Raw genomic sequence first — 24,411 nt, 5'->3', positions numbered from 1 at the left:
CAGTTATTAAGAGAATAAGTGTATAGAGAATTGGATCGTTTGCGGCTAAATGTCCTTAACTCGCATTTATCAGTGTTAAGGGACATTTGCCATGATGAGCACCAGGTAGTAATGTGGTCAAGATCTTCCTGGAGAGCTAGATGGTCGTCAACAGAGCGGATTTTGCGATAAATAATGCAGTCGTCTGCGAACAATCTGATTGTCGAGGTGGTGTTTTATGGTAAGTCATTAATAGAGATTAGAACCAATAATGGGCCGATTACACTGCCTTGGGGTAAGCCAGATGATACATCTTTAAGGGTAGATGAATAATTATCAACTGAAGTGAACTGTTTCCGAAATGACAAGTTCCTTATCCAAGAAATTCTTAAGGAATGAAGGCGCAACGAAGATAGTTCGCTGTTAGACGGCAATGCGGAACGTGATCGAAGGCTTTAGCAAAGTCGATGAATAAACAGTCTATTTGAAGACTTTCGTCAATTCCCAGAAGTAGTTCGTCAGTTAACTCAAGTAGTTGTGTCTTACATGATAGCCCCTTCGTAAGTCCATGCTGTGTTGAGAAAAATAAACCATTGCTTTCTAAATCTGGTGCCATGTTAGATGCCATGATATGTTTGAGAAGTTTGCAAGATATGCATGTCAGTGACACTGAGCGATAGTTAGCAACGTTAGTTCGGTAAACAGGTTTGAAAATTGGAATGACTTTTCCAATTTTCTACTCGTATGGTATCTTACCTGTAGAAAGAGATTGTCGAAAAACATGACAGAGTATGATGCTGAAATGAACCACGGTATATTTCAGAATTTTTGAGTTAATGCGTTAATGTGGCAATATCGACAACACATGAAGTAGTTATGTTTAAATAATTAATTAATGATGCAATGCCTGCAACAGTAACGTATATGGGGTCATGTAGGCAAAGTCATAATCATGTGCCGCTTGGAATATTGGAATATAGTCTTCCTTCGTGAACATACAGATGAAAAAGTTGTTAACAGTCTGATCTCGTTCATCTTGCGCGATAGGGTCACCAGCCTCATCAACCAGCGAAAAATGTACAGACGTTTGTGCAGGTGAGTGAGTGAGTGAGTGAGTGAGTGAGTGAGTGAGTGAGTGAAACAACTTTATTTGGTCCACTATAGACGTGAAATTGTTTTCGAAAAATTTTGGGGATTGTGTTTAAGGAGGGACTGAAGATGTTGTGACATGAATTTTTTACCTTGCTTTTCGGAGGGCCGCACAATATTCTTTGTCAGCGTTTCTGTGTTTTTGTCATGATGCTGGCGTTCCGGGCCGTTTAGCTGTTTTGAAAAGTCGCTTTTCTTTGTTCATTAAAGTACGAAGGTTCCTGTGGTACCACGGTTTAGATGAGCTAGCACGAAAAGATATGTGAAGTAAGTGTTCATCAACTGAGCTAATTCCTCTTTAAACTGACGCCAGTTAATATTAACAGATCGCTGGGAAAAGGAATGCAGAAAAGAATCGGAGAAGTTCTGGAACCCAATGTTAATTGCATGGTAGTATGCCCTGTTATAACCGAAGATGTGTTTGGACGTTACACTGCGCTGGCGCGAGGGCATTTTTATGGTGAACTGAAGTAGTTTGTAATCACTGACACCGTCTGTGAAGGTGATCGGGCTTATTTTGTCGGGAGCCGATGTGAGAACAAGATCTTATATGTTAAGTGTAGTAACGTCTTCTGCCGGGCTAGTTGGTACAGGGCTTTTAGGAATGGTTTTAGGCGCAATAAATAAGGTACGGACAACAGAATAAAAGACTGGCGAGAGTGCGCCTGTCCGTGTCTTTTATTCTGTTGTGCGTGTCTTATTTTTTGCGCCCAAAGCCATTTATGAAGATAATATGTTAAGACCACGCGTAGGTTCGTGAACTAGTTGAGTTAAGGAAAGTCTAAGTTAGTTTAACAAAATTAATCGAGTCACGAGCCGGTGCAGTTAAGGTACTCGAGTTGATATTTGGGTAATTGAAATCACCGAATAAAAAGATTTCAGCTTTTGGGAAATTTATCCTGATATCTCTCAAGTTGGCATGCCGATAGGTGACGAAAGTGTCTAAACTATCGAGTGGTCGTTAACAAATTCCAAGAAGGGATTTAAATGATGAAGACGTGATGCAAACCCATAAAATTTCTAGGGGTGATGAAATGTTAACACGAAAAGAGGAAATATACTGTTTTATGGCTATCATTACCTGACCACCCCTTTTGTTAGGTCTGTCATTCCGATAAACAACAAAATCGCAGGAATCAAGTAAGATTGCGTCATCTGTTATATTTGTTTGCAGCCACGTTTCAGTCAACTTTAGGATGTCCGACTTACTATCTTGTAGATATGAGCACAGTTCGGTACGCTTGGGAAAAATGCTACGTATGTAGGTGAATGATATGGAAAGCAGAGGGTGCGTAGTACCACCATAGTAAGGCTGGGGATGACTGTCCGACTTGTGTGAAACCGCCGCACGTTTTTGCTACATTCTGCGACTGTGTCAGAAACAAGGTCATACGTGTATACAGTATCGTTATTGCGCAGTTTATCTACGCGAAGCTTGAAAGACCCGCCCTTAGTCTTTGCAAAGCCTAGTAGCTTTTATTATTATTTATTTTTTTATTTTATTAATACTGCAAGCCTTGACAGGCTCTTACAGGAGTGGGAACAACAAAACAAAACAAAAACAACAACGAAAAGTACAGATTGCTAGCAATAAAAAATCTAAAAAAGATTCGAAAATAAGAAAAGAAAGAAACGAAAATCTTAAAACAGTACAGACTAACAGGAAAGGGTGCGCGTTATACACTGATTTCGGAATAACTGCAAGCGGCATACACAATAAAAGCATACACTAAAAGAACTGCGATTAGCATACACATGAAACATACACCCCGTGCGCAGCCCCTTTTTTTCTACAACGGCGCAACCTGCTGATCAAAAAATTTTCAATCTTCATAGAAAATGTGATGACAGATTCCGAGGGCACAATATCGTGTGGCAGTTTATTCCATAATTCTATGACTGACGGAAAGAAGGAATACTTGAATGTATTACAGCGGGAGGTATATGGCCTGGTACTCTTGTCATGGTTTGTTCTGGCTGAGCGCTGGTATGGTGGTTTTAGGTACTCGTGTTTGCTTATATTAATGCTGTCATGATAAAGAAGGTAGAGAAACTTTAAGGCAGCAACGCGTCGGCGAATTGCCAATGTTTGAATGTTTGCCCGGTTGCGGAGTGCGGTTATGCTGACGTCACGTGAATACTGCGAATACACAAACCGAAGAGCTTTATTTTGAATTCCCTCCAGTTGATTAAGAAGGTAGATTTGGTGCGGATTCCAGATAATCCTGCCGTATTCAAGGATTGGCCTTACAAGGGCCTTATAAGTTGCTAGCCTAACTTTGGAAGGTACCAGTGCAAGTTTCCTGCGAAAGTATCCCAGCTGTCTATATGCTTTTGTGCACGTCTGTTTAATGTGAACGTCCCATTTTAATGTGTTTGTGATGGTAACACCCAAGTATTTAACTGTGTCGGCTTCTGTTACATGTAATCCCATTAGATGATATGCAAATTTTAAGGGTACCTTTTTTCGAGTTATATACATGGATGACGTTTTTGCTACGTTAATTTACATTCCACATTCTTGAAACCATCTGGCAATGTTAGTTAAGGAGGAATTAAGTCGAATCTGGTCGTTAATCGTCCGTACTGTGGTGTAGATGACGCAGTCATCTGCAAATAGCCGTACTGTTACGTCAGGTTCAACCTGTGAATGAATGTCATTAACAAAAATTAGAAAAAGAATCGGATTCAGCACAGACCCTTGTGGAACACCGGAGTAGACATCTAACTCTTCAGATTCAGTGCCATTTATTTTAACGTACTGACTGCGCTTAGAGAGAGAGGCGGTTATCCAGTGTACTATGTTAGTGTCAATCCCAATATTCTTAAGTCTGTCAATTAATTTTGGATGCGGTACCCTGTCAAATGCTTTGGAAAAGTCTATGAATATTGCGTCAACTTGAAGTCTCGAGTTAATTACTGTAGCAAAGTCATGCGTTATTTCGAGGAGTTGAGTGACGGTAGAAAGACCTTTGCGAAATCCGTGTTGTTTGGGGTACAGTAGATTGTTATCTTCTAAGTAGGTGGTAATTGCTTTGCTAATAATATGCTCCATCATTTTACAACAAGAACTAGTGAGTGAAATCGGCCTGTAAGTGTTTACCAGTAACTTATTGCCTCCTTTGTGAATCGGAAGGACCTTGCCACGGAGCCAGACCATCGGCATGGTGGCTGTTTGAAGTGATGCTACGAAAATTGCATGCAAGAAAGGAGTTATCTGTTCTGCGTAACGCCGCAGAAAAACATTTGACAGATTGTCAGGACCTGAAGATTTTTTAACGTCAATCTGAAGCAATAAATTAAGTATTCATTGTTGGGTTATAACTACTTCAGACATTGATAACGGAGGATCCATCACAGTTTCACTTTCTGTAAGTGCAGGGGTACGTGTAAAAACGGACTGAAAGTATCTGTTGAATGTGTTGGCGACAGTGTGAGCTTCATCATTTATGATTCCATTTACATCGATTTGAGTCACTTGGTTCTCGGGCCTGGATAAATAGCGCCAAAACTTCTGTGGATGCTGTGTCAAAATTTATTAGTGTTGTTGAAAAAAGAAACATCCCTTGCCTTACGTAAAGCAGTTTTTAGCTCACCAGAAAGTCGGCGAATGTCTTCAGGATTACGTTTTTTCTTCCGCATCCTTTGCAGTTTTCTTTTTAGGTGGATCACACTACGCGTAATCCATGGGTTTCTGCGTTTTGTACGTTTCAGTCGCGTGGGAACGAACGTTTCCTCACAATGTGTTAGTATGTCTTTTAGTTTAAGCCATAGATTATTCACTGTACCATAATTTTCAATGGAAAAGGTTTCCAACGCTACTTCAAGGTAGTCGATGATGCTGACGTCGTCAGCTCTATTGTAGTTTTTAACAGCTACACGTGATTCTGGAACTGGTCCACTAGCGCCGATAGTAACTGTTAGCAGCAGCAGTTTATGATGTGATATGCCCTCTTCGAGTGTGATGTCGGCTGTTAGACGATTAGAGACAAATGCATGGTCTAGTATTGAAAATGTTTGCCCTTGAATGCGCGTTGGCTCTGTGACAAGCTGAGATAACGAAAAACTAAACGCCATGTTCAAAAGCAGCTCAGAACTACTAACATCTCTGCTGCCGGCTGTCAACGTACTCCAACCAATAGTGGCTAGATTAAAATCACCAGTAACAATTAACTTAGTACGATGTTTCAACCTGCCACAAAGGAAGTCGTGAATTGTCATTATGTAGTCGTCGGACGCGTTTGGTTTCCTATAAATACCGCCTACGAGCACAGGTGAATCATGGACATATACAGTGCACCACAGGCTTTCATGATATGGAATACCTTGCTCTTTGCGAAAAGATAAGCCCTGCCGTACTGCTATAGCGACTCCGCCCCCGCGACTGTCGCGGTCGGAGCGAAGGACAAAATAAGAGGGAGGAACTATTTGTGAATCATGAATATCAGCGTGCAGCCACGTTTCCGTTATGACGACAATGTCAGGAGAGTAAATTAGCAAGATATCTTCTAATTTTTGAGTTTTATTAACAATGCTCCTTGCATTAAAACATACAAAAGAAAGTGAATTTACAACTCCTGCTCGTCATGCGTTGTCAGCACTGGACTTCCCGGCGTCGTCGCGACGTAGGCTGTTCAAAGGTAGCCTGCATTTCTGTAGTTCATTCCATATATATAGTTGATCGTTCACTTTAAGCTTATCAAAAAGAAGTGTTACCTTATCACCAGCGTCACGTTCAGCTTTGGAGGACTGCCAAAGTTTCCTGCGTATGTCACGTACTGAGGCCGAGAAGTCTTCCGATATAGATATCGAGCAATTTTTCAGCTTCTTGCAGTTACGAAGAACAGTCATTTTTTCCGTGAAATTGTAAAACCTTATAATTACAGGCCTTGTGCTCTTCTTCTTTTTCCCAATACGGTGTACACGCTCGACTGACCTCGTTTCTACACCGAGTTTGTCTTTGAATACACCATTGACTACCGCTTGTTCCAGATCTTTACTAGTTTCATCGCTTTTTTCTTCCAACCCATAAATAATAATGTTATTCATACGGCTTCTGTTTTCCATGTCGTCTATTTTTTTGCTCAGGCTCTGGATATCTTTGCTCATTGCGGCGACGTGCTGTTCGCACTGCTCCAGCTTTTCACGATATTGTTTAAGCGATGTAAGAGTAAACTCAATTTCTGTCAATCTAGATTGAACGCCTTGCAGTCCTTCTTCTAAAGTGTGCTGCGAGGTTTGAATTTCCGTAACCCTTTTTAAGATCTCATCGAGCGTATTTGGGCCTGGATTTTCCTTGATGTCACCACTAAGCAGCAACAGCGAACGAACAATGCGGAAGCACTCGCAAACACAACACAACATACACTCGGGGCCCGGTAGCACCCCAAAACAAATAGCATCCCTTTTGTAACACTTAGAAAAAGGCCAGACGTGTTTGGAAGGAGAAATCTTAGCGCACAGCATACTGCGCGTCCTTAAACTTATACCCTTTCTTGAGGATCAGCAGTTTTACTTTAAATTCGTAAAGTTAATGGTTATTTGCCTACATTTCTCCGGTTTATAATGACCAAGCCACTGGGTTCTTTAGATTTGCGTTGTTTCCAACGTGGAGCCAAGGTGCTCTGCGCAAATTTCCAACATTTTTTATTCCGAAGTAGACCATGCCTCGGTCTATTCGTCTGGAATACCAAAGAAGAGCAGAATTGAGCAGTGGAGTCTGTTTTCAGCGTCATCGCAACGGGAGTTAATTTTCTATAATTGGTCAGCTATGTTTGAAGGTCCCATTTCAGACTGTTGTGCAGACGGATTAGCAATCGCTGATTTCGTTTCTTACATATCAATCTCAATTGCGCGAAGTCTGGAAGATATCTGTTTCAGCTCTACGTTCACTGAGCCACTCCTTTAGGACGCGTAATCATTCCTGATACCGTCTTGGCCAGATTAAACCCTCTTGACTGTCCGAAGTACAGTTGCACTTGCAAGTAAGATTTCCTGATTGGTATCAGACGGACCGGGATTCAATTCCACTTCTCCGGAAAGCGCTAAAAACATGTTGCTAATGAAGAGTGCTATTCTTTTCCTACAAGACGCAAGAATATGCAACCAGTGCCTGGGACACGACACCACAAACATAAAACGATCTGAACGTTTAGTGGATAATGGATCATAGAGGTAATTGACCTGAAAGAGCACGAATGACGATCGCTTCATCCTGAAAGCGGTGTCATGCCACAACAAAACGTTTTCCAGTTGCAGCTTACATCCCGCGCGTCCAATGCTGATAGCGGAGTGGGTGGTTGTATCAGGGTGTCTACCAAGTTGACGTTTCCAAATTCCCTGAGTTTTCCAGGTTTTCCCTGATTGGTTTTGCTAAATTCCCTGAGTGACACTGAACTTTGTTTTATGTCGAGACGGGCTGACACCACGTCGCCCGATGCAGTCACTCTCTAATAAGCATGTTAAAAAAAAGTTGCAGCTTCGCCCGAAAGGCGAAGCATCGATCGCGATTGGCCTCGAGCTCCACCACTGGAAAAGCTGGCGCCACCGTCGGCGTGACGTGCTATTAGGGATCACGTGGACATAGCGGCCGCGTCGGCTGCCATGTGGGCATAGCAGCCGACGAGCTGAAAACGAGTTTAAATTATCCCTCGTACGCTGCGGTCCTCATTTAGTGGCGAAATTTTCCCGCTTCGAGTGTCTCCTTTACAACGCTTGAAAGCACTAGAATAGGTAGTGGCTGCCTTTAAAGGCGCGTAACGTGGTAGGCTACTGCTCGGTGCCGCAGTGCCGGACGTACGCAACGGAGCCCGGTGTCAGCCTTATTCACACGTAGCCGCAGGACAAGAAGCTGCGTGAAGCTTGGCTCGCGAAACATAAAACCGACAAACAGTCATCGGCTACAACTCGGGTATGCAGCAAGCACAGACGCGAGGAAGGTTTCTGCTACGGCGCCGGGTCTGCGATGTTCGGAAAACGCTCGCCCGAGTCCGCTGCCCGACTAATGTCATGACGGTTTGGTCTATGAACTTGTCGATGCTATAGATACTGGCAAGTTCACTGGAATGGAAAGGGAGCGGTAAGACGCACACTAAAAAAGGCATGGCATATGGTCATGTTTGTACGCGTTATGAATTAATGCACTGGATTACAAAAAAAGCAGCAGCGGGAATCGCACGCTCAGAACACCGCTAAACATACAGTACGACGCAACTCGAGAAATAATATGAAAACGTCCAAGAATTTAGAAAAAAAAAAGATTGAATCGTCGCGACGGCACATCACAGTATGCGTCGAAACTGTCTCTACAATGAAATTATTTTGAACAGCTCTGATATAGTGCCCACGCAACAATGGTTGCTTGTATACTGTCAACTGCTCGTATTCTGCGGCCTAAAGCTTATGGCACGGTGCGAAAACGCGCTCACAGCGAAAGCAAAACATTGTCCGCGGACATGCATCCAGACACGCAGTCGGTCGCTGCGAACCCGTGCGATCGCTGCATTGAGGCTTCATTCTGTTATGCCCCATTTGGTTATACAGACAGCCCACTCTAACAACATATTTCACATAGTTTACTCTCAGCGTTTGCTTACCTTTTATGCAAGCCGGTTCAGGAGATTCCATTGCGGCGACAGCGCGCAGTGGCATTTACTGTACGTATTCGGTAAATAGATGGCGTCTGTAAACGATTCTGTGCTTTTAGTTTGCCCAAGATTATTATTTAGACAGTAAAGAACTTCTCTCGTTTCGAAAGTACTTACAGAAATGTCCGGGAGAGCTCGCGCGTGGTGTTTTCAGTGAGCGCTGACAGCAAAACCTATGAGGAGCGCGCCGCGTGATCCCTCATACTACGCCAGCGAGGCGCTTCCGATAGATGGCGACTCCGTAACTCCTCGCCGCCAATAGCAAACTAGTAGACAGCTATACGAAGTAAGGCTAGTAGTTTTATTGGCCATATAAGTTTGTAACATTTACTTACTAACTAAATTAACAAGCATGGTGTCACGCATGCAGAAGCAACTGTGAACACATCTCACTTGATGACCACGGAAAATCGCTGTCACAACGGTGGAGTGAGGAAGCGCGGCAGCAGCAATGAGCGAATTGACTTTCGTGCTGCCTCTCGCTTCAACGCGAACTAAGCGTGGTAAACAGCGCACGGCGGACCCTGTCCCCGTCGCAGATGGCTTTCAAGATACAGCGACCCGGTCATGCGCGCGCGGCCGCCCGAAGTAGAACGCCCCCTTCCCTTCACCGCCACCACCGTTACCCACGAGACTGAGGGATCGCCATCCGTTTGTGCGCAGGCGCGAGTAACAGCGGGCGTGAGAGAGACAATCTGGGGGTTTTTGCTCCTTGAAAATACGACTCTGCCTAGGCACTACGGATGAGGTTTCTTAGCCACGGAGGAAGGAAACTAAGGAGAGGCCCTGACGTCACTCTTTGTGAAGCAAAAGTGAAGCCGGAATTTGGCGTTGCTCATGGCGATGCTCCGCCTTTTGGGCCACCCTCCTCTCTTGTTTACATCTTTCGCGAAACCACGCCGCGCTGCGCGTGGTGTCGCGCGCGCTCGCGCAACATCTGGCAGAGCACGGTGCAGGTAACACAGCGCAACAAGACACGGTGACTAACGCAAACCCGCCCACTCAGCGCCTTTGCCACGGCCCGAAACCTACCAGAGCAACACGTGTGAGCGCTCAAAACCATAACAACGCCGCCATTGTGGCCCAAAAGGCGTGACCATAAAACAAAAAAAATAAAATAAAAAAGCAGCAAAAAAAATGAGAACCTACTACGTCATTTCCGCCACACTTTTCTCCTAGCGCGCGGAGGGGGTAGGGCCTCTCCTTAGTTTCCTTCCTCCGTGTTTCTTAGCGCGTGTTGTATTCGTTTGTCCCTAGACATGCCGGCTTTGCGGAGTGCGGAGTCCGCGGGCTGCCCGCGCGGTGAAGCAGTGGGCACGGACGCCCCATATGGTGATCGCTGTTTCTGAAGGGGCAAGGTTGTATAAGTCGCGGGTCGCTTTTTTCGTCGCGACGATAGATGGGATTTTTTTACAAGCACTGCTCCAGGAGCGCACATGTAACCGGCAAACGGAGGACTCAGGAGAGCTCCTTAGGTGATAATAAAGCAGACAGCGCAGGATCTCCAGGGCACCCAACGGGTAGCTGGGGGATCCAAGCTGGAAGCAAGGCGCCCCGTGGGTTGGTGCCGCGGAGGCCGAAGCGTACCAAGGGGTGTTCGCATAAAAAAGTGGCTGTCCGCGATAGCGGACATCCCATGTTATACACACCAAGTACGCGCAGGCCTCGGCGAGCCCCAACCCACGGACCAGTCCGGGTTCTAGCTTTGGTGTCCTGGAAGTGCCGCCAATAATGCGAAATAATGACACGCTGTTACAATTAGTAAAGCAGACGATTGAATAAACATAATTACGTCCAGCCGTCAACTTGTGACGCTAAGCCCGAGCACTCCCGCGCCCCACGATTTTTGCAACACCAGTCAGAACTTTGGCTCTGAAGGTACATCGGACAGACATTCTCGCGCCTGCGGCGCTGGTGCTGAGTCAGTCATCGTCACCGGCGGCCTTTCAGCCACTTGCGCTCAACTGACTGAGCACGAGCGCCGCAGCCGCGAGACAGCATGTCCGAGACAGCGGTCGCCACATCGGGCGTCAGTGCCCGCTGCTACACCTATTTTACCGCGCCGGCAGCCAGCGTCCGTGCGTAAACAAACTCGACTCCACTCCGCAATGCCGGCACGCCTAGGGACAAACGCCTACACATATGCGCGAAGAAACCTCCTCCGTAGTGCCTAGGCAGAGTCATATATTCAAGGAGCAGAAGCACCCAGACCTTCTCTCTCGCGCCCGCTCTTACTGGCGCCTGAACACAAACGGATGTCGATCCCTCAAATGAGCGTCTCGTCCGTTCCCCTGGTGCCTTGCCCGCGACAGTGCACTTCTTCCTCCGTCGAGTGCGCGAGATTGAGCCGCTGTCGACGGCTCACCCGCGTAGGCTTTCACCCGCACATACAGCATGCGGGGCACGCCGACGATTTTATCGCCCTTGGACTTTATACGGAGACTCACGGCGATGGCGACGGTAAAAACGCACCTGGAGAGTCCATATAATTGCTACTGCAATTATAAAAACACTTAATCTAGTTTGAATAGTAAGGTGTAATGTTTACTTCATTCAAAAAGAAAACAGAAGGGTTGGTAAAATGCACAGCAAGTAAAATATTCTCGATAAAAAATGGTAAAGCCCTTTGCAAATTGAGTCGAATATTGTCAAATACGAATAAAAAGGAGGCGCACACAGAAGCAAATATTTTTCAAAGTGAGCTATTTTTATTAACTGATAGCAACTATCTTGGTTGGAGGCCCGAACTTTCTCACAAGTGATTCTCTCTCACCAGCTACAAAGTCAACGTCAACCGTCCTGATATACGCTCAGCTCGCGCACAACGCCCCAGTGTTGCGTTTCACTGTTTTAGAGAGTTTATTTCAGTTTGAATGAGGGACACCTGCATCTCGGCGTCAGCCAACACTTTCTGTTTTTTTAGCTCGAGCTGCTTCAAAGATGCGGCGACACGCTTCCTTTCTCGTTCGTTCTTGAATGCGTCGGCCCTTTCTGTTTTCGTCCTTTCTAGCTCATCCTTCCACCGTGCGTTCGCCCCACGGACCATTTGACGCATTCTCTTGGTCACTTCTACGCTGGCAACTCCTCCAGCCGATGACACGGCGTCAAAGATGATTCGTTGGGCGACCAGAGATTGTTCCTTCTGATTTTCGACAAGACAGCCCTTGTTAACAGAAAATTCCCGCTCCACAGACGCATTTCCGTGCGAAAGAGATAGAATCATCTTGGCAAAAGTGAGTAGTTCCTTGTGTGAACCACAGATGCCTGCCCAAAGGGTATCCAGCCGATCCGTGCTCCTGTTAAAATTTTTCAACGCTGCTTGCGCCGAGGCTATAGGGAGCACACATGCTTGTAGGACCGCATTGCCCGATCAGCTTCTGCTGCGGTCATCCATTGGTGTTCCGTCACAACTTCGAGTGCATCAGTGAAACGCCTTTCCCCAAGCTCCGGAATCAGGGCGCACGCGGGATTCAGAGAGGACGATCCCCTCGTCAGCTTAAATTTCAACGGCGACCTTTCCGCGATTTTTTTGGCGCAGTTCTTTATGAAAGCGGTGCAGTCCCTTCTGAGCTCAAAAATAGTACCATCTGAAAGTTTTGGGGCCTTTCGGAGCGCATTCTTCGTAGCAAAGCCAAGGTCGATCTTGGGCGTCGCAAGAACGTTCGCATGCTGGTCCATGTCAACCTTTATCAACTTCAACGGACTGTCCGCTGCCATCATCACTTCTTTCTTCACTATTGTACTCATTAGTGATCGCAGAAGATTTTCCAATGCTGTACCAAGAAATGGAAGCATAGGCGAATCCGTCTGGAACTGAGCCAGGAACGGCTGCAATTCTTCCGCGATACAAAGCATAAAAGTTAGCTTTGCAGACAACAGAGGATCGTGGATGGATGTTTCGACGACGCCGTAACTGGCGCTGGTCGGTCGCTTGTTCTCGTTTCGACACGACTCAACGTACACCTTTAGGTAAGGCAGGACCTCAAGAGCCCTCGAAATTACTCGAACATTTTCAAGCCATCGCACAGAGCAAAACTTCAAAGGGTAAATGTTGCTCCCGGTAATGCGTGCGTATTCAGCACGTCGGGCAGGTACGCATTTAAATAAATTGTACATAGCCCGGAGAAATTCCACAAGTTGCCATCCTGTTGCCGCGTGTCCGGTTTTGAACGCGCCGTTCACCACATAAAGGCCACAGCTTCCAACGTCGAGAATTTGGCGGCCGTCATTGGATTCACACAGTTCTTGCTTGATCTCACGGAGAAACTTCATGTTGACGTTTGGCCCGTCCATTGATATCTCAAGAATTTTCGAACGTGAGTCCATCAGTGGCACTTTTAAATGCGGACACCAATTCTTCAGCTCGCGTGCGCCCAAGAAAGCATGACGTCAGGTAGCGTGTTTTCACACTTTCCTCTGCATCCGACCAAAAGCGAACCAACACGTCCATTTGCTCCTTTTGTGCAACTTTGTTTAACGATTCGTCAAACGCTAATACGAGGTAGGAGGCTTGGTTCAATTCCGACACGAGGCTCTCTCTAAAGAAAGGTGCGAGGCCATAGACAATAGTATATCCCACCTTATCTTTGCCAAGCTGCACTTTCTTGGCAGTAGCTGATGATGGGAACATCAACGGGAACAGAGAAGCCGATGCCGCGGCAGCACGGAATGATGTGTGCGTCATGACAGCATTGAGACACCACATCACCTCAGCATTTATCACTTCTGTGTCACGTTGAAAAATATCCTTTGCCGCACGCTCGGGTTGGATGTCCGTAGCTGTGGTTGAAGAAGATGAAGGCGGCGCAGAACCTGACGCCACTGGCCCAGCTTTGGTCACAACAGCGCCCGACGGTTCACTTGCTGGCGGCGTAAGAAACGAAGCTACAGAAGGTGTCCTGGCTCCGTTTGCAGCAAGTCGGTGCTTCTTACTTACAGCGTGATTTGTCAGCGCTCTTCTTACCATGTTGCTCAGCGAAAGCTGCTTTCTGCATAGCGTACAGTACGCCGCGTTCGCGTTATTTTCAACGGGCCTAACCCAGGTGGCAAACTCACAATGTTTCGGATTCGTCCAGTCCTGGACGAAAGTACACTTGGACGCGCTCATACTTGACACCGAACAAAGCTTGCCTGCTGCACCACTGCTGTAACTAAACCAAGTCGGGTCAGAACGGGGTCACTAAAACTTAGAAAATGCGACACAATTCCATACTTTGTATCTCTGCCAGCGTCGGCAGCTCGCGGCAGCGTTATGGCAGGGCGCGAAGCTATAGTCGCCCTCTGCTTTGCCGCCTGCGTCCCGCGCGTGCCACCCCTCGAGGTAGAAATGGACGCTTCCATCGAAGCATTGCGCAGGAAAAGTTCGTTTAAGACTCGTACTGGAAAGCGGAAGCGTAGCGACAACTTTCTGTGGCTCTGCAGGGAAAGCTACGGAGGCAAAGCGCGCGCAAGTGAGCGCTTCTGAAGAGTCCCGCGTTTTCATCCACGTTAGTTTAAGCTGGGGAAGAGAAAACACACATCTTATTAGAAACAGTTAAATAAAACAAAACACACCACTGAACGTAAAAGGTTACTTATTTTGCGGCTTTTCCCTTCCCCGTCTGGACAAAAGGGAACCGCCGCTCGTGGACGCAGCGTCGATTCAGCGTCTTCTCCGAGCAACCGAAAGCACTGTCAAGCGCTGACGGACTAGTTGGCACGGTAACACATGGGCAGAAGCTCCGCCCCCGTAGCTTTCCCTTCATAGCCACAGAAAGTTGTCCGCGAGTTTATAGTCTCGCTCGCAACCACGGAGGAAGTGCTCGCAACGCTTTCTGCCGCCTCGCTGGAGCTTTCTCGGCTGGGAAACAACAAGTGGGGGGCGGCGAAAATCTTGATTGCGAGCCTTACGAAGCCCGTTCTCTGCAGTACGTGGCGCCGGGAAGTGTCCGCATAATTTCGACTCGCTTAGAAATTCGAAGCGCTGCGCTTTTTGCCGCTTTCCTGGCACGTTCCCTAGAAAGTACAGTGCGGGAGCCCGGCAATGGCTGTGGAGAAAACGCGCTTCGTACGAATCGTATAAAGTGCGTCCTGTCTGTTACTCGAGCCAGCATTACTGCGACTTTTCCCTGAGAAAGGCACAAATTCCCTGAGTTTTCCCTGAGTTTTTCCAGACTATACAAATTCCCTCAGAATTCCCGGTTTTCCCGGTTGGTAGACACCCTGACAAGCATAGAATTTCATACGTACATGCCCGCAGTTGCCAACCGGTCAGTGGGCGCTCGTTCAGAATCGGCGGCTTCGTCCAATCCTCGGGTACGGTCACATTTGGCAGCGTCCAAAGTTGCGATGTGTCCGGAGTAGGTGCGTTGCAAGGAGCAACAAAACCTGAAAGAGCACGAAAGCGGTGAAAGCGGAGTCGTGTCCCCTTCGTATTCGTAAAGTGTAGGGTAAGTGAGATAGTATTTCGCGCAGCGTGGGAAAGTGTTGGCTCGTAGTTGTCTGTAAGTTATGCCCTCTTTCGAGAGCTTTGGGAGTGGCAGGGTATAGATTGAAGTTATTTTGTACGTTGCTACGAATCACTTCGTGGCGGGGTACCGAAAGCTGAATAACGTACGTCGAATTAAGGAAAAGGGGGGGGGGGGGGCTGAAAACAAGTTTAGTTTTGTGATTAGCGGATAATAATTAATTATTATTTTAGTGCAATCCCACATTTTGGGATTTTAGCAGGGTGGGAAAAACAATCAAATACACAATATAACATAGCAAAGTGCAAGTAAAAAAAAAACAGTGGCAGGTTGAAGCAAAGAACATTCACACCAAACACTTATCTCAGAAGGGAAGCAAACAAAGTGAGCGATGATTGCAAAACCTCATTGTCACTGAGGTTATTCTACATAAGGGTGCAATTATGTAATGAAGCGCAAAAAGTGGAAGACCTCTTGAGACTGAAAGCGACGAATGGCTGTTGTGGGAATTGTGCACTCTTCGCAATTACGTGTGACGGTGATGTGGCGCTTCTACATAAGCTATAAAACTGAAAACAACAATTTACCAGGCTGACTCACTCACCAGTTTATTAACTAACTAACTAACTAACTAACTAACTAACTAACTAGCTGATTAACTAGCTAACTAACGAACTTGTATTTATGGCTCTCCGCGTTTGCCTGCATTCGTCACCGACTAAAATCGTAATAAAGGACGAGCCTCATTTTAACCACACCTGCCTTCTTGAACGCATACACATCTTATTTTCCACTTACACAACGAGATAACTCTCTACTGGGAATAAAGACAAACTACCGTCTATCAATAGTATTTCAGAATCTAATAAGACCGGCGAATAAACCACCTACGGAGCATTACTTTCTGAACGAGAAACTAGGGGAAAGATTGATGCTCAGGCAAGTAAACACTAAGAGAGGAAAGACTTGTTCAGCGCATTAAACGAAGACACGCCAATACCGGAAAGTAGCGCTTTTTGTGCTCGATCAACTACGTGTGTGAAAGAATGAAACGATTGGTCTGAATACCGATGAGCTTTTATAAGTGTCCCGAGCGGACCTAATAGCCCCTGCTCAACCACTCTTCCACTCAGCGTCGCTTCATCGGCAACGACCAAGTGCTTCCTTTATCTTTTCACTCCTGTGGAGAGTGCTTTTCTGCTTTGTAAGGGTACATTGATGAAGTGCCGCTCATTTACAACAGCCCCACGCTAAATAGTAGCGACGGATAAGAAAAGCGCTACCTTCCCGACCTCATTACTACATTTTCGGCTCCGTGGTGCCGACAGCTTGCTTTCGCTCCTATCGAGTGCAATGCCTTTGAACTCATTCTGTTCTTCCTTAGTTGCTCTGAAAGAGTTTCCCTTGAGACACGAATAGGACGGGACAAAGGGAAGACAGGAGACCATCTGACATTAACGTGCTTGGTTTATTACAAGAATAGTACAGGCAACGCAGGAGAAACTTCAGAAATTTATGCAGGAAAGTGTGAGCTCAGGTATTATAGCATCAAGAAGGCAAGTTGGACTAGTTGGTTAGGATTCATTGTAAGGTTCGTAACAGCGCAACACAAGACACGGACAAAAGGAAGGTGAAAACGACAACACGGCGCTGTTTCTCAAGACCGCATGGCTGGGGTTTCTGATTGCATTGAAGGAGGACGGATCACACACTGCGATGCATACGCGCATATTGGAGCCTACAAACAGTCTCGGAGATCAGTTGCGCATTTATAAAAATTCGTTTCACAAATGTGTCCTTAGTGCAACTTTCTCCCTTTAGACTTAGCAGCAACGAGTAGTTAATAGACTGACTGCATGATGGTAACAGCGCAGGTGCCATGCTGCTATGGAATAAGCCTTGCTGTTTGCATTGACAAGAGAGAGAGAGAGAGAGAGAGAGAGAGAAAGAGAGAGAGAGAGAGAGAGATATGAGGAAAAGACAGCGAGTCTAGTCAAGGTCGCGCCTGGTTGCCTACCCTACACGTGGGGAAAGGGAAATGGGAGATAAAATAAGGAGAGAAGGCCAGCGTTCAAATTATTATCTGTAGGTATATTGCGCGACTACCTCGTTCGCTGAACGCGGTTCTCACTTACTAATAGAATAGTTTTGGTTAGTAATAACATCATACCGTTCAGCGTGAATCAAACTCGTCTAGAGGGGGCGAGCGGCGCGGCTGCGGAATGCGCGAGTGTCCGAAGCAGCTACTAAGCGGTAGTAGGTGGGTTGTAGAACTGTTTGTGCTATAACGCATGGACCAAGCATGCGGTACGACCATGATTGGTCGTATTGCGGCCCTAGTCTGCGTTTCTCCTTTTTTTTTTGGTGAAACATGGCGATTAATTTCGTCGACTGACCACTCTGGACAAGCGTGATTCACACTGGATACACTGCAAAGAGATTAGTTCAGTGCGTAACTCAGACTGCAAATATATTTAAAAGAAAGAATTCTGGTTAATACATACCAGACTCACGATCTGATTTTGAGGCTCGCCGTGCACAAAAACATAACACAGGCGGGTGAAAAGCTAGTTTTTGTAAGGTTTTGTTCGGCCAGTCTATGATGCACTCACACGCTTTGACATATCATAAGAAGCCAACAAACACTGACACCAAGGAAAGTATAGGGGAGATTACTTGTTTTTAATAAATGAAATGAAGAAACAATAAATTCACGGAAATGAAAGTGGATGAAAAAACGACTTTTCGCAGGTGCGGAACGATCCCACAACCGCAAAGGGATCGTTCCCCACCTGCGGCAAGTTGTTTTTTCATCCACTATCATTTCCATTACTTTATCGTTTCTGTATTTCATTTATTAAGCACAAGTAATTTCCCCTATGTTGTCCTTGGTGTTAGTGTTTGTTGGCTTCCTATGATATCATTAATAAAGATTGGGCCCCTCGGTTAACCCCCTTTCATCTCGTTTTTCACAGGCTTTGAGGAACTTTAAAGCTTTCTGGAGTTTCACGTACCAAAACCACGATATGATTATGAGGCAGGCCGCAGTGGGGGACTCCGAATTAATGTTGACCACTTGAGGTTCTTTACAGGAAACTGACAACCAATTTTCATGGTACCCATTTTTTTTAGTGCAATGGAAAGCCTCTTTACCGGTCAGAGTGTCTAATCATGAAGTGGCAGCGCGGAAAACGCTGTGGGACATTTTTTTTATCAGAATTTATGGATCTTCGGTGAGGGTGTAGTCGTTAACTGGAAACATGCTGAAAACGGTTATAGGTGAGCGCGACAGCGATTATACGCCGGTATTGGTGGGAGGCAGACGACAAGTGCAGCCTTAGCTGTGAGAAAGTATTATTTTGCTTATGAATATGTTGTAAGAAGAACAGGTGCTCCGACGAGGCGGGGGCCGCTGATGAGAAACGCGTCTGACTATTGGTGGTGTTTCACGTCTGCACCGCTGCGCGGAAGCACACGTTAGGAGGCTGAAAAATCTGGAAATTTGAACATGTAAGCAAATATAACTACCCAAAGTGCGCTGAAAGAAATTAAAACAAATTCTTTCAGCGTTCCTGTCCCTCGCTATAATCATTAAAATCCTTCAGGCACCGTAACAGACGATAACGATTCCAACAGTTCAGTCGCGCCGCGTGCTCGAGCAGACGGCGTTTGTCGATCCTTCTAAGCGGTCGCCGACAAGCTCCGCGGGTAGACTATAAGCTGTTAGTTTAGCAATGTTCGTTTCAGAATTGAGGAATCTATCATCGTCGTTCTTGGTAAGCAGTTATAAATTCAGACAAACAGTCTGAATCGCAAGAGAGGGAAGGGAAGTCTGCATCTCCAGCTGCGACGTTGCCCGGTGCAGATGGATTGTAGGTAAGAAGTGATTCGCCCCGAACTGCAACAGCAGGTCTTGCATGTGCAAAGACAAAGTTTCCATGTTCAGTGAAAAGAGTCAATTGCATGGCTCGTAGGATGCTCTTGAACACGGACACCAAGTCCTGCGACCAGGAGTGTACGGGTGTGAGAACACTTCGACCCGGCGTACGTCACAAGTTCGTGGACAGCGGCACACAATAAAATTTAAGAGTGTCTGAACGGTCTGAACATGAGCTTGTTCGTAAGGCTTCATTACGCTGAAACAGCACGAAAAAAATAAGACACGAAAGCGGGCAGGACAGGTGCTTTCCTGTTTGTCTTTCTTGTGTCACTTTTTTTATGCTGTTACCCCGTAATGAAGCAGTGCAAAATAAATTTGTAATCGTAGCACGTCCGGAAGAGCAAATTTGAGCAATATGGCCAAGATTCACGTCAAAGAAGCCCAGCAGGGCATAAATAATACCGGAGTCACCCGCTACGATGTACATCATCATCATCATCATCATCCTGCTTTATGTTCACTGCAGAATGAAGGGTTCTCCCTGCGATCTCCAATTACCCCTGTCCTGCGCCAACGAATCCAACTAGCACCCGCGAATTCCCTAATTTCATCGCTCCACCTAGTCTTTCGCCGTCCTCGACTGCGCTTCCGTTCTCTTGATACCCATTCTGTCACCCTAATGGTCCAACGGCTATCTAGTCTGCGCATTACATGACCTGCCCAGTGCCATTTTTTTGGTTGATGTCAATTAGAATATCGTCTATACCCGTTTGCTCTCTGATCCAAACCGCTCTCTTTCTGTCTCTTAACGTTATGCCTAGCAATCTTCGTTCCATCGCTCTTTGCGCGGTCCTTAACTTGTTCTCAAACTTCTTTGTCAGTCTCCAAATCCCTGCCTCATATGTCAGCACCAGTAAAATGCACTGATTGTACACCTCCTTTTTAAATGACAATGGTAAGCTTCCAGTTAGGAACTGACAATGTCTACTGTATGCGATCCAACCCATTTTTATTCTTCTATGAATTTCCTTCTCATGGTCAGGGTTGCCTGTGATTAGTTGACCTAGGTAAGCGTACTCTTTCGCAGACTCTAGAGGCTGACTGGCGATCCTGAACTCTTGTTCATTTGTTAGGCTATTCATCATTATCTTTGTCTTGTGCCTATTAATCTTCAACTCCACTCTTACACTATCTTTGTTAAAGTCCTCAGTCACTTGTAACTCGTCCACATTGTTGCTGAATAGAACAATGTCATCGACATACCGAAGGTTGCTGAGATATTCGCCGTCGATCCTTACTCCTAAGCCTTCCAAGTATAATAGCTTGAATACTTCTAGGATCGCAGTGAATATCATTGGAGAGATTATGTCTCCCTTTCTGACCATTTCTTTATAGGTATCTTCCTGCTTTTCTTGTGTAGAATTAAGTTGGCTGTACAACCTATGTAAATATTTTCCAAGGTATTTACGTAAGCGTTCTGTACTCCTTGATTACGTAATGCCTCTACGACTGCTGGTATCTCTACTGAATCAAATGCCTTTTCGGAATCTATGAAAGCCATATAGAGAGGCTTATTGTGCTCAGCGGATTTCTCGATAACCTGATTAATGACATGACTGTGATCTATTGTAGAGTATCCCTTCCTTAAGCTAGCCTGCTCCCTTGGTTGACTAAAGTCCAGTGTTGTCCTTATTCCATTGGAGATTATTTTGGTAAATATTTTTTATAATAACGGGAGTAAGCTAATAGGCGTATAATTTGTCAATTCTTTACCGTCTCCCTTTGTGTGGATTAGTACAATGTTTTCTTATTAGTTATAACTTATAAGTTATGATTAGTTATAAATTTTCTGTGACCCTTGCAGTCGATAGACATTTAGTATAAAGAGCCGCCAGTTTTCTAAGCATTATGTCTCCTACATCGTTTATTAAATCGACTGTTATTCCATCTTCTCCTGCCGCTCTTCCTCGTTGCATGTCAATTGCAACGACATTCTTACGTCATCGCTAGTTAAAGGAGGAGTTTCTGTATCCTGTTCATTACTGTTTATAATGGAGGTATCCTGACTCCTCTGGGTATTGTACAGGAGAGTATAGAATTATTTCGCTTCTTTTAATATATCTTCGTGATTGCTGATGATATTACCCTGCTTATCTTTCAGTGCATACCTCTTCGTTTGTCCTATGCCAAGTTTATTTCTCACTGATTTCAGGCTGCGTCAATCTTTTACGGCTTCTTCAGTCTTTCTCCCGTTATAGTTTCGAATATCCCTTATTTTCGTCTTGTTGATCAGTTTTGGCAGTTCCGCGAATTCTACCTTATCTGTTGAGTTGGACACTTTCATTCTTTGTCGTTTCTTTATTAGGTCCTTTGTTACTTGGGAGAGCTTGCCCACTAGTTGCCTTGGTGCCTCGCCTCCTACTTCAACTGCTGCCTCTGAAGCCAGCCTCCTTACGGTTTCATGCATTAGCTCTATTTCATCATCATCTCTCTGTTCCATGGCTGCATATTTGTTTGCAAGTACCAGTCTGAATTTGTCTGCTTTTACCCTTACTACCTCTAGGTTGACCTGTTTCTTCTTGACCAATTTTGCTCTTTCTCTCTTCAAATTCAGGTGAATCCTAGCCCTCACTAACCTATGATCACTGCACTTTACCGCACCTATCACTTCTACATCCTGCACTATGCTGGGATCAGCAGAAAGTATGAAGTCAATTTCATTTCGTGTTTCACCATGATGGCTTTTCCAGGTCCACTTTCTGTTGCTACGCCTCCTGAAAAATGTGTTCATTATTCGAAGCTGATTCTTTTTGCGAATTCTACCAGCATCTCTCCTCTAGCATTCCTAGAATCGACGCCGTAGTTGCCAAGTGCTTGTTCACCAGCCTGCTTTTTCCCCACTTTTGCATTGAAGTGGCACTTGTGGAAGAAGTGGCTCTTGTGTGGAACCCCGTTTTCTACTGCTCTCATTTTGCGAGTAATTTTGCGTGTTTTCCGGAGGCGCCGCTTCCGAGACTTTCGGAGATGGAAGCGGAGTCAGCTAGACGTCCGGAAGAGACCGACGTCACAGCGTCGAGCGCTCCGAGGAAGCGCAATCCCCTGATGAGCGACACAGGCAGCGAGGACACCTTGCTGTGCTACTCTGCTTCAGAAGAAGATCTGTCGGATGACGGCGACTACTTGACAGTTGTGAGGAAAAAAGGAAAGAGGACAATCGTCACTGCCTCCTCGTCTTCAACAAGGACGACGGCGGCAGCAAAGGCCCATGACACGGCTCATACCATCCTCTTCTTGCCCGAGACGCCGACCGACAACCTGAATCGGCTAAACAGGCAAGCCATATCTGTAACACTAGAGGCTCTTGTTCCAAATGAGATCACGGATATGAGAGTTAACACCCGAAAGAACATTCTCGCGGTTGACATCAAGAACAGAGCAGCATTGGATATCTTGAGTACAGTGAAAATGCTGGGCAAGATAAATGTTCCCTCCATAATACCACAGGACAGCAATACTATATCAAGTGTGATTTATGATGTCGATGAGTCAATCGATGACAACGATCTGCCTATTTTGGTCAAACCCGCCACAGCAGATGTAACTATTATTGAAATCCGTCGCCTAGGAGATTCACGCTGTGTGAGGATAACTTTCAAGGGAGGTAGCTTGCCGTCCCACGTGAAAGTTGGATTCTTTCGTCATCCAGTGCGACCGTTCGTTCGAAGACCACTTCAGTGCCGTAATTGTTTGAAGATCGGGCATGTCAGCGGCATATGCAAAAATTTGACCGTGTGCGCAAGATGTTCTGAGCAGCACAGCGCCGATGCTTGCCGTGCGACTAACTTCAAGTGTGCCAATTGCTCCGGTCCACATGAAGCATCGTCGAAAGACTGCTCGAGACACAAGACAGAGCGGAAAGTCCTAAAACAAATGGTGAGAGACAGCTCAACTCACAGAGAGGCCGCCGCCAAAGTGCGACGGCGTAGTGTCCGCCGTCACCGCAGACGATCCTCGTGTACTAGAAATACTGATACCATCGCAAGACAGACGCTACTTCCTGAGGCTGGTGCTCCTAAGGCGCTCACCCACAGTAACAACATGGTGTCTGACGACGCAGTGAATACCTCTACTGCAAACGACTGGCCTGCACTTCCGACATTAAGTCCTCCAGCCCAACAAAGGTCGACGGTGGACTACCGACGAACCAATGAGGGCACAGATGACGTGCGAGGTCAAGACAAGCAAGTAATCGCCATAATAAAATCTCTAATGAAAGTCATTTGCGTGTTGATAAATGACATGCAGACGCCATCTGCTCGAGGTGCACTACAAGTGCTGGACGGCCTGGATCCGGTTCTTGCGAGCCTCGAGTAGCAAGCACAATGGCTCTACCGCGTCAGCCGTTCTTCAGAGAAGCCAAGGAAGCATCTATTATGCAATGGAATGCCCGTGGCCTGAAATCCCGCAGTGATTTTCACCATTACGTTTTCACCAATCGATTCCCCATTGTTGTCGTCTGTGAACCGAAGCTACAGAAACCCGTCCGGATCTCAGGCTATGAACCTCATGTGTCATCGACTTATACTGACATTAGCAAAGTGATCATCTACATACGGTGTGAACTGACTTACGTTGTTCGTCCAGTGCGGCCACATGACACTAATCAGTATGCGTGTTTGACCGTGAAAAAACAAAAACTTGCGTTTACTTTAGTGGGCGCTTACCTTTCTCCATCAAGTCGTTTCGATAGGCAGAGACTGAGTGACATTATAGATGCGAGACCTGGTCCATGGATTGTTGTTGGGAACTTCAACGCGCATCATTTCCTTTGGGGAAGCAACAAGATAAATTCCAAAGGAAGAAACCTCGTGTCCTTTGCTTGCGACCATGAACTTTGTTGTCTAAATGATGGCAGTCCCACGTTTCTGCGCGGTCGGACGTACAGTAGTTTAGACTTAGCATTTGTTTCCCGATGCCTCCCTCGCTGCGTCCATTGGTTCGCAGATATAGAAACCCACGGAAGCGACCACATTCCTACCTACCTGAAGATAAAAGGCCTCACCAAATCCGTTCCATCAAATTTTAAACAAACAATCGATTGGCTCGTGTTTTAATCACTTATGGAAGACGCATGCCACGAAGGCATTTCGTCCACACTAGAATTTGAGATCGCCAAGGCTATGCAGGATGCTATGCGCTCATTTAGGCCATTAGAAAAATACACAGATTTTGATACGGAAATACAGAGCCTCCGTGCAATCCGCCGGCGAGCGGAGCGACGGTACAGACGGACTAAATCGTTCTACGACCT

General features: G+C 46.0%; 1 long non-coding RNA gene and 1 pseudogene across 1 annotated transcript in view; both read right to left on the bottom strand.

Annotated features, from left to right (window-relative positions):
- The window catches only part of LOC140219923 (uncharacterized), a 264,088-nt gene that overhangs the window by 134,071 nt on the left and 105,606 nt on the right, over positions 1-24,411 (bottom strand). Inside the window, exon 2 of the long non-coding RNA XR_011896196.1 lies at positions 15,003-15,140. This is a non-coding gene — a long non-coding RNA (uncharacterized lncRNA). The remainder of the gene's footprint in view (positions 1-15,002; positions 15,141-24,411) is intronic.
- LOC140219963 (uncharacterized) lies at positions 12,105-14,048 on the bottom strand (annotated as a pseudogene).

The sequence above is a fragment of the Dermacentor andersoni genome, chromosome 8 (assembly GCF_023375885.2).
Source record: "Dermacentor andersoni chromosome 8, qqDerAnde1_hic_scaffold, whole genome shotgun sequence".
Classification (NCBI taxonomy): Eukaryota; Metazoa; Arthropoda; class Arachnida; order Ixodida; family Ixodidae; genus Dermacentor; species Dermacentor andersoni.
The sequence above is the reverse complement of the archived record's forward strand: the minus strand, read 5'-3'. Positions and strand labels throughout refer to the sequence as shown.